Here is a 9,913-nt window from a genome sequence, read left to right on the forward strand (position 1 = left end):
GATACAGCATCATTTGGAACTGGAGTTACTGGTGGCTGTGTGCCACCCTAAATGGGTACTGAGAACCCAATGGGGATCCTCTAAAACAAAGGCAAGCACTCTTAACCTTGGAGTCTTTCTTCAGGCTTTGCACTTGTTTTGATTATAACAGTATCATCTTTATTACACACATGTTCATGCAGTCTCCAGAGATATATGTTCTATCTGTAGCTTTCCTGTATGTGTTTGCGGATATGTAGTTCAGCACTGCAAAACAGGATAATATCATCGTACTTTGTAAGTCTTCACAAAGGCTAAACATAAAACTTTACTTTTTGGGTCTTTTACCATCTGACTTCCTCCATGTAAGAGGTGCTGTACATAGAGCTATAGAATGCTTCTCCTTTTTTCAAGGATTCATTTTTAAATGCAGATTAGTTCCATTAGGCCCCTCACAAGCCACAAAACCCAGATCGAAATCCCATCATTCTTGTAAGCAGATATGCATATTTATCCCTCATTCAGAAACAAGAAACTCAGTCTGGATCTGGCAACATCTAGTGATGATGGAACCATCAGTAATATTTGTACCATCTGACCAAACAGGAGTGACCCTAATTACTCTGTGATGAGCAGGGTTCTTTAGGAATTTATCAGAGATGTTCTATAGGGATCATTCCATGATGAGGAATGTCTATGAGTTTTAACTACAGAACATAGGGAGCTGATGGTGCACTTTTCCTTGTAGTGTTCAGATGTTATGTGTATGCTGCATATTATAATGCTCAAAAAAAAAAAAAAAAAGACTTGAAGGAAGGGAAATCAGCAGGCTTCAGGACACAGAGCCATTTCTCCATCTGGCTGTTTAGATAACGGCATATTGTTGAGACACAGATATGCTCGTTCATCTCACATTCTCTAGAGCTGTCTTTCCATTAAAATGGAAGGCCTGCATAGACATCACAGAGAACAAATGTCCCATGAATCCAAAATACTTACCATTTTACAGAAAAGTTTGTTGGCACCAATCTCATCCACTAATTCAGTTTACAAACAAAGAAACTGAATCCCAAATGGATTAAGGGACTGTACAGAGGTCACAACACTGAGACAACTAAGGCTAAAGACAGTTAGTATATGCTTTGAGGAAGAAAAATCATGATCATACCACTGACAAGTGTGTTCTAAAAGCAAAGTGAGGGTAAAAATAAATATTTCATAAGTGGATTTAACACAGAAATAAAACCTGGTTGACTGGTTTATTTCTCCCACTGAATAAATCGGATGCGTCATGCTACAGAGATGAAGCTAAACCAAGACTTCCATCAGTAACATCACAACTGTATACAGTTAAGTGACTGTTTTCAAAATGATAGCAAAATGTTTACTGGCCAGCCTCTTGTGTCTCAGCATTACTCAAAAGTTGAATTAAGGACGATATGACAAAGAAGACATTTGGTAATTGCTAGAATCCTGAAGGTGTTAAAAACTGACTAACTGTCCCATGTTCTGCTGTGGCACCCGTTGACACTGATGAAATCTATAGAAGTAGGGCACATTTCCATAACATGAATATTCAGAGTTTGTGATGCAAGAATTATTATTAAACCACTGTGAAGGAACACATTCTCATTATTTGATTGAATACTAAATGCTGTCTTTTAAAAATAATTTAGTATGAATATTTTGATAATGTGCAGATGAGATGTTTGGTGAAAACCCATACATTTTATACATTACATAATCAGGAAATTAAATTAAGCTATATACGACATTTAGAGGAACAGATTTTTAATCATTAAGTGTATTTCACGAATCTCTGTCCTGCATATTTTGAAGTATAATGTGATAGAAATCCAACTAGAGCTTGATTCAAGTATTTTGTATAAAAATATAGTATGTAGAGGTCACTTAACCCATAATGGTGCTTGTGGCAGGTGCCCTCAGTACCATCCCTGTGACTCACATAGTAGAATGAAAGAACTCCTGGAAATCATTTTCTGGCCTCAATATCATAGTGTGCACTTCCCACATAATACATACACACACACATACATACATAATACATATAAACATAATAGATAAGTGTAATAAAATATTACATTTCTAAGCATTTGTAAGCACACATTTGTTGTCTTGGCACTAAATAAGACACTACAATAATTTGTTGTGATATTTTACATGTTTGCCACAGTTCTAAGTAAAGATAGTGGCATTTGTTTTGTTTTTGTTTTGTTTTGTTTTGGTTTTGGTTTTTTGAGACAGGGTGTCTCTGTATAGCCCTGGCTGTCCTGGAACTCACTCTGTAGACCAGGGTGGCTTCGAACTCAGAAATCTACCTGCCTCTGTCTCCCAAGTGCTGGGATTAAAGGCGTGCACCACCACTGCCCCAGTGATAGCAGTATTTCTTATTGATTGATTTGTTTATTTTTATTTAAAAAAAGTTTTATACAGTAAAATTTAATCATGTTTAATCCTTCCAAAATTCTTTCCAGATCTTCTCCATCTTCCATACAAATGCAACTTTGTGTTTTTTCTCCCTTTAAAACAAATAAGAAAAAAAACACATAATAGTAAATTGTACAAAACAAAACAATCCAAGAAACATAGACATTACATCAAGAAGCATACACATTAACAAAGAGGAAATAAGAATAAAGAAGCAAATGATGAAAATGAAAAGAAGTGCACAAACAAAATGAGATGAGATTTTAAAAAAAAAGTCTGCAAAAATAGAATTGAGTTCTTTTTGCATGGACTAACTACTCCTGGACATGAGGCTTGCTGTGGAGTGTGGTTGGTATATCCAATGGGATTCCAGTGAAGGAAAGTGATTTTCCCGTTGCCAGCAGATCTCAGCTGCACACAGCTTCTTGGTTAGAGTGGTGAGCCCATGCCCTATAGATGACACATTTAATTTCTCATTTCCCATTTCTCATTTTCCCATTTAAGAAACCTGATCCACAATTTCCCATCATGTGTGAAGTATACTCAGTTCTCCCCAGCAAGATTTCCCGTAGAGAATGTAGAAAAGGAAAGAAATTGATTTTGTTTATTTAACTGTCAAAATAAATTGAAAACTGGGGGTATAGCTCAGTGACAGGAGTGTTGCTTAACATCTGTGAATTGTTGTGTTTAAACAGCACCTTCAAAACTTCAAAACGACAACACTAATATCAAAGCATGATTAGAACTTCAGCTGCATGCCAAGATATGCATTAGGCTCTGGTCTTATACAAATAAACACTCATTTTTCCTATGAAACTTATCATCTAAATAAAGGCTATGTACAAAGAGAGTCTCAACAGAAAAGGATTTGTGTTCCATAACAAGTAAACGCAGGATGATATGATGGACAGTTTTTATCATTTATATCAGTTGCTTTTTTATCATCCATTCTAGAGCTGTCTCTTCAATTATATTAGGTGAAATTGTTCAGTTTGGCAAGAATGATCAAGGTTTCTACTCTATTTACTTCTTCCTATGGAGTGTGTTGTTTTTACTACCCCACTTTAAGCTCCAGATGGACCATGCTACCAGCCACCACCCTGGTTCCCTCGGATCCTTGGATGATACACACACACACACACACACACACACACACACACACACATACAAGCTTATTTTCAGTATGCTTTTTAATTCAATGGTCTGGCACTTCTAAGCCTTCCCTGGCTAATGTGCCCTTACCTTCACTCCAGGCTCAATCCTGCTAAATCTTCGCTCAATTAGTTGCCCGGTTACCTTCTCCTGGCTCAGCACCCTAAATCTTGCCCTCAGCTTAGTTCTGGTTCTAATCTCCCACTGGATACCCCAGACCCAGTCGAGGAAGCAGCAAATGGCCGCTCAATCTACCAGAGAGATCTCACATGGCTGATGGCTCTTTCTCCCTTGGAAGCATGGTAAATTGCCTTTCCCCCTCTTGTATCTCTTAGCCTGCCTGAAGGAACCTGGAAGCCCTGCCTCTTCCGACCAATCATTAGCCACAAGCATCTATATTGATGGAACCGAGTGGTGAACAGGATCTTCAGTGTTCACATGCAGATTCCAGATTAAAACATCAGAACCACGCCCTACATTGGTCCATCCCATTCCTCCTTTGCAGGTGTCACACGTCTGTCCCTCCATGGAGCAGTAAAGCTGTCTTTCTCCTGACTGCTCACCTTCCCTTGGGCATCCTAGTTTCTTGGGCTTTCACCTTTAAAATTTTCCTTTTTTTTTTTTTTTTTCCTCATTAAAACTAAGAAACTCAATCTCCCTTTACAAAGGTTTCATCTGGCACATAGCAAATCAAATAAGGAGACATTTAAGTCATCTGTTAGTTTTGTGTTGTTATCAGCAAGTATATCCAGGCACCATATAGCAATTTTATTTTAATGAGAAATTTTGAGGATTACAAATCATTTATCCTATAGAGTAGAAGAAGGGTGCCATCTAAAGTTTCAAATGTTGTTAAAAAGAGAAAGAGAACTTTTGGTCCTTTAGAGGACACTACCTGAACAAAAGACAAATGAGAGTGAAAGTCAGAGAGAGACTGGAGGGCTCAAAGTGAAACCAATAGATAGTTTTTCAGCGTAACTGTTAATGAGCACTTAGCTTTTCCTTTAATTCTTTCTTAAAACCAATGTCTGTGTATTGCATCACAACATGATTTATTGGAAGGGTTTGTCCTTTGGTAGAATCACAGTGTTCAAATCACATCTCATTTTTTGTTGTTGTTGTTGCAAAAAAAATGATAACACGTGTACAAAAATCTTACACATTACTTGGTTTCACAATTGTGATCAGAGGAACATTTTTATGTTACATTCTAACTTCACTAAGAATGATTAATAAGCAGAGGCTGTTAGGAGGGTCTGAGAGGTGAAGCTGTGAGGATACATGGAGAAGTATTTGGGAGGCTAATTCCCACAAAGTTAATATCCAGGAAGTCTTCATTTTTTTTATAAGCCTTTTATTGAACTGCATTCCTAGATTCATGAGGTAGACACACTGGACATCCAAACACCAAGACTGAGCATCCTTGTCTATCTCCAAGGAGAGTTGTAAAGAATCTCCTACAAAGTAGAGCAAAGCCTGTCATCAGCTCCTTAGGTGGCTGTTGGGAGCCATGACAGCAGGGAGGTACTATTATGGGATGCCTCTTTGTGAGTTGAGAAAAGTGTATATATTCATCAACATGTCAAATGGTGTGTGGTATTAGTTGTGGTGGGTGTGGGGGGGGAGTGTATATTTTACTGATTAAAATAAACTATCATATACCGCTCCTTAATTGAACAGAGCAGTGGATAGAAGCTAAAATAAGAAAATGGGTTGCAATTTGCTTTTTGTGGCAATGAAAAAGTGCCTGAGGGAAACCAACTTCACAGAGAAAAGGTTTATTGTGGGCCTTAGTTATTGCTTGGTCTGGTTGCTCATGGACCTGTCGGGTAGAATTTCATCATGTACACTTCATGGTAGCCAGGAAGCAAAAGAAATGAAGACAGAGTCTGTGTGCCTTAAGGAATGCTCCCAAGGAAATATTTCCTGCAAACAGGCTTCAACTGCTAACATTTTTAATCATCTCTTAAGAGCAGTGATTCACAGAATGTGGATCGTGACCCCTTTGGGTGTCAAAACAGCACTTTAACAGGCATCTCCTATCAGATATCTCACATATCAGATAGTTACATTGTGATTCACATATTTGAAAAATGACAAAATAGCAACAAAAATAATTTTATGGTGGGGGGTGTTCAACATGACATGAGGTACTGTCTCAAAAGGGCAAGGCATTAAGAAGATAGAGAAGCACTGTCCTAAGAGGGGCTTTATCTGAAAACCAAGACTTCAACAAATGAGCTGTTGGGCACCTTTAATATTCAAATCACAACACAAATCTAACTCCTAACAATTGTCCTCTTTTTGTTATCCAGCAGAAGAGCTGGGGTGGAATAGGCCTTGGGGTGAGCAAGTGCTGCCTGAGGCACTGGGATGAAGAGGCTATAGAATCCCATTGACCATGACTTTTAGGCCAACAGAGTCACTGTGAAAGGTTAGGTACTGAGTATTTGTGAGATGCAGTCATGCACTGTCATGTCCTTTGGAAAAGAAAGTCCATAAAAAGGCTATGAAGTGAGCTGGAGTATGAAATGTCCAGTAATGTAGTCCAAATGGGAAGGCAAATAAAAGCAGGAAGAACTAGGGAGGCCACAGCTGCTGGTATTAGTGGCCATTCCGGGATGGTTTCCCAAAGGCCAGAGATGTGCCAACAACAGTCTGATGATAACTTTTATATTATACGAGGGGAGGGCAGGTTGCTGCTTCCCCTGGTATCCTACCTCATAGCTGTTGTTCCACCAAACATCATGGCTTCTTCTTTGGTTCTGGAGTTTCCTGAGACTGTGCTGGGAGATGAAGAGCCCTTTCTCTGTAACAGCTGACTTCACCAGGACAGTGTGGGAACGATTTCAAAAAATATTCTATGATAAATGTAGGCCACATTTCTCATGTTCAGCTCCATGCAAGCATAATTTAGGATGGATTTCTTCATACTTACTCAAACACAAAAACATTTATTGAAGATGTTTCCATGCATTATGTATGATTACTGTTTCCTTCCACTGTCTCTCAAATCCTCCTAACCTCTTTAGCCATTCAGTTCTAGGACTTCTCTCTCTCTCTAGAAAGCAAATCGCCCAATAATAAAATTAAAAGGCTAGAAAAAAAAAAACCCAAAGCAAATAGAAGATTAAAAACCACAAAGGCATGAGAAACACACATACATAGAGACACATCTGCAACCACACACACACACACACACACACCATAAAACACAAAATCAGAACTCATAATAGATAAACAGAAGTAAGGTAAGGCAAAGCCCAAAGTATTATGAGACGAAATGTCAACAAAAACACAAACAAACAAACCTTTGACTCATTGTGTATTAGCTATCTGCTATTGGGCATAGGAACTCCCTTAAATGTGGGTTGTATAGCAGTGAGACTCCATTGGAGAAAACTAATTTGCCTTTGGGAGCAGTTGTCAACTGGAGATAGCTTCTGGATTTGGAATGAGGGCTTTTTTTTTTTTCCAGATTCCTTCTCAGTACTGGAACCTCATTTGGCTTGATTCTGTGCAGACTCAGTGCGTGCTGTTTGTGTCTGTGTGAGTTTATATGAGCAACAGCCTTATTGTGTCTGGGAGGCATTGTTTCTGTGGTTATCTTTTACCCACTTTTGTAGCGGTAATTTTGGCTGTACCCACCCACACCCACCCCAGTTCATTCTCGACAGTTTTGACATGCCATGACTAGCTCAAAGTCTGGGCACTCCTAAACCTTTCCCTGTTAGCAAATACTCCTCTCTGGTACTCCAGAGACTCCTAAACCTTCCCCTGCTACCCCAGGCCCAATTGAGTAAGTGGTTAGTGGCCACTTACGAGAATCTTACATGACTGGCTGGCTTTCTTCCCTGAAGCCCTTAAGTCCCATTCTTCTCCCCAAGTCATGGTAATTTTCCTTTTGCTCTTCGGTTCTGGTATCTCAGGCTGTACCAATGTCCAGGTCCCACCTCAGTCTACCTGCGCAGTCATTGGCTGTAAGACAATTCTTTATTGCCAATCAAATCCAGCAGGGGGTGGAGACCCTCAGTGTCTGGGAATGCAGCCTTTGGGAAGCAAATTGAATTGAGACAGCATTAAAACCAATCCTTAGCACACACTGGCTCATAAAATCTTTTCTTCTTTTTCACAGTTTCCTTGTCCAGGGGTTAGGTGTTTGATGAAGACATTCCATTAGGACGAAGTGTTACAAGGTCTCTTGCTTTTCTGCATATTGCCCACTCATGGATCTCTGTATTAGTTTACATCTACTGCAGGAAGCAACTTTTCGGGTCATGGCTGATTTCGACACTGATCTGTGGGTATAGCAGAATGCAAAGGACAGACTTCTTGATTGCAGGTTTCAATTTGGTTATCATTAATGCTAATAACGTCTCTGAAATCTATTGTAGACTTAAAAAGTGACCATTCAGAGTGTTTATTTCCTGTGCTTCACTGTAGATACGACAGTGTTTCCACAGTGTTTTCTTGTTTTATAGCATAATTAGAATATTTCTGCCTTGTACAAAATATAAAAAACTCCAAAGTTGTCATGTGTGTTCGGTTTAAATGGAATGACATAGTTTATAGGACTTTGTACTATTGTCTTTTAAATGATGCCAAACTTAAAAAGAAATCAATTTTGCAATGGAATTTCTATGTGCTAAGTCTAGCATAGAAATTATGTCACACTAATCTAGAGCTGGAAAAGATCAGTGAAGCATCTAAGTATATTTTCCTCGGTGACTACTCCTTTGGCAGCATGGGAAAGCATAAAGAAAGTTCAGGAGTGAGCCACCACAAAGACCAAACTTCTGGTTTGTATTGCAGAGGAAGTGCTGTATTTTAAAACAGACAGTGAGAAGAATGGCAGACATCTCCATGATTAGTTAGTATTTTCCTTAAGTTCAGCTCAGGTCCTGCTACCAGATACCATTCATCTCCTGTTAAATTACTCATTTGAAATGTTCAAACTCCACCTAGGAAAGTAGTAGTTTAATGTGGTGGCTTTTCCAGGGGAGTTGTATGCCTGTTTTGAACAGAGAGGTACGTTTCATGCTTTTGAATATATTCCCAGTGCTGAGGGACAAGTTGTTTATCACATGGGTCCTCTGAATGTTACAGAAGATGTTGTCCAGATGAAAAAGATTATTGGTACTAATGAGTTCTTAATTATATGTCTTACTCCATAATTGCATGGTTCACACTGCAGACATTTATTTACTTGTATTTCGAGAAATGGGAAGTCCAAAATCAGGATACCTCTAGCTTTAAATTTTCTGAGAATTTCATACATCTATACAATGGAACGTGACCATATCTACCTATCCCAATTTAATGCCTCTTTGTTGTGGTTGTTGTTGTTGTTCTTAACTCACTGCCCATATATGCATGAGGTGTGGGGCTATCCCTTTGGTACAAGGGATACCTACCAGTGGGCCCATAAACACAGAGTGGCTATCCTGCCCAATGCCCTGCCCATCATTGCACTGTCAATAACTCACTTTTCTGTAGTTTTAGTTCGTGATTTGCTAATGGCCATCTTCTGGTTTGTCATTACCTATATGGTCTTCTCCATATGCAAATGTTCTTTGTGTCTTTACCTCTTTTAATAAGGCCACTGATTCTCTTAGACTAAGGTGCTATCATTAGGAGGTCACTTACCCTTTATTGATTTATCAAAAGCTTATTATAAAAACAAAAGCAAAACAATGAAGCAAACAATCAGAAAAGACAACACAAAACAAAGCAAAGCAAAGCAAAGCAAAGCAAAGCAAAGCAAAGCAAAACAAAACAAAACAAAAGAAGAGAACCCCACCAAAGCAACAAAAAACTCTGTCTAAAAACAGTCATACTGAAAGTTTAACCTTCAAGTGCTGATGCTCTTTTTATTTTTGTCTTTCCCTTTGGCTCTACTTTATTGACCTCAGAGCCCCTTTGGATACAATTTTTATAAACAAACCACATACACAATAGAAACTGGATCCAGGCTTGCTCTGCTTGGCTCCAGAAAAATTCCAACCAAAGTAGATGGTGCAGCTTGGACACACCTCCTTCATGTAAGTTCAGGTGCTCACCACATTGCCATCGGTGATCATGATGAATTTCCGGTCACTTAGCTCCCACAAAAGTGTAGTCTCTTGATGGTCAATCCTTTTGTCTCAGCTCCAAACTTTGTCGCTGTAACTTCTTCCATGGGTGTTTTGTTCCCAATTCTAAGAAGGGGCATAGTGTCCACACTTTGGTCTTCGTGCTTCTTGAGTTTCATGTGTTTTGCAAATTGTATCTTATATCTTGGGTATTCTAAGTTTCTGGGCTAATATCCACTTATCAGTGAGTACATATCATTTGA

General features: G+C 38.9%; 1 pseudogene; it reads right to left on the reverse strand.

Annotated features, from left to right (window-relative positions):
• Window positions 1-7,550: 7,550 nt before the first annotated feature.
• Window positions 7,551-9,913, reverse strand: part of LOC110296494 — a 3,165-nt pseudogene continuing 802 nt past the window's right edge.

This window comes from Mus caroli, chromosome 6 (assembly GCF_900094665.2).
Source record: "Mus caroli chromosome 6, CAROLI_EIJ_v1.1, whole genome shotgun sequence".
Taxonomy (NCBI): Eukaryota; Metazoa; Chordata; class Mammalia; order Rodentia; family Muridae; genus Mus; species Mus caroli.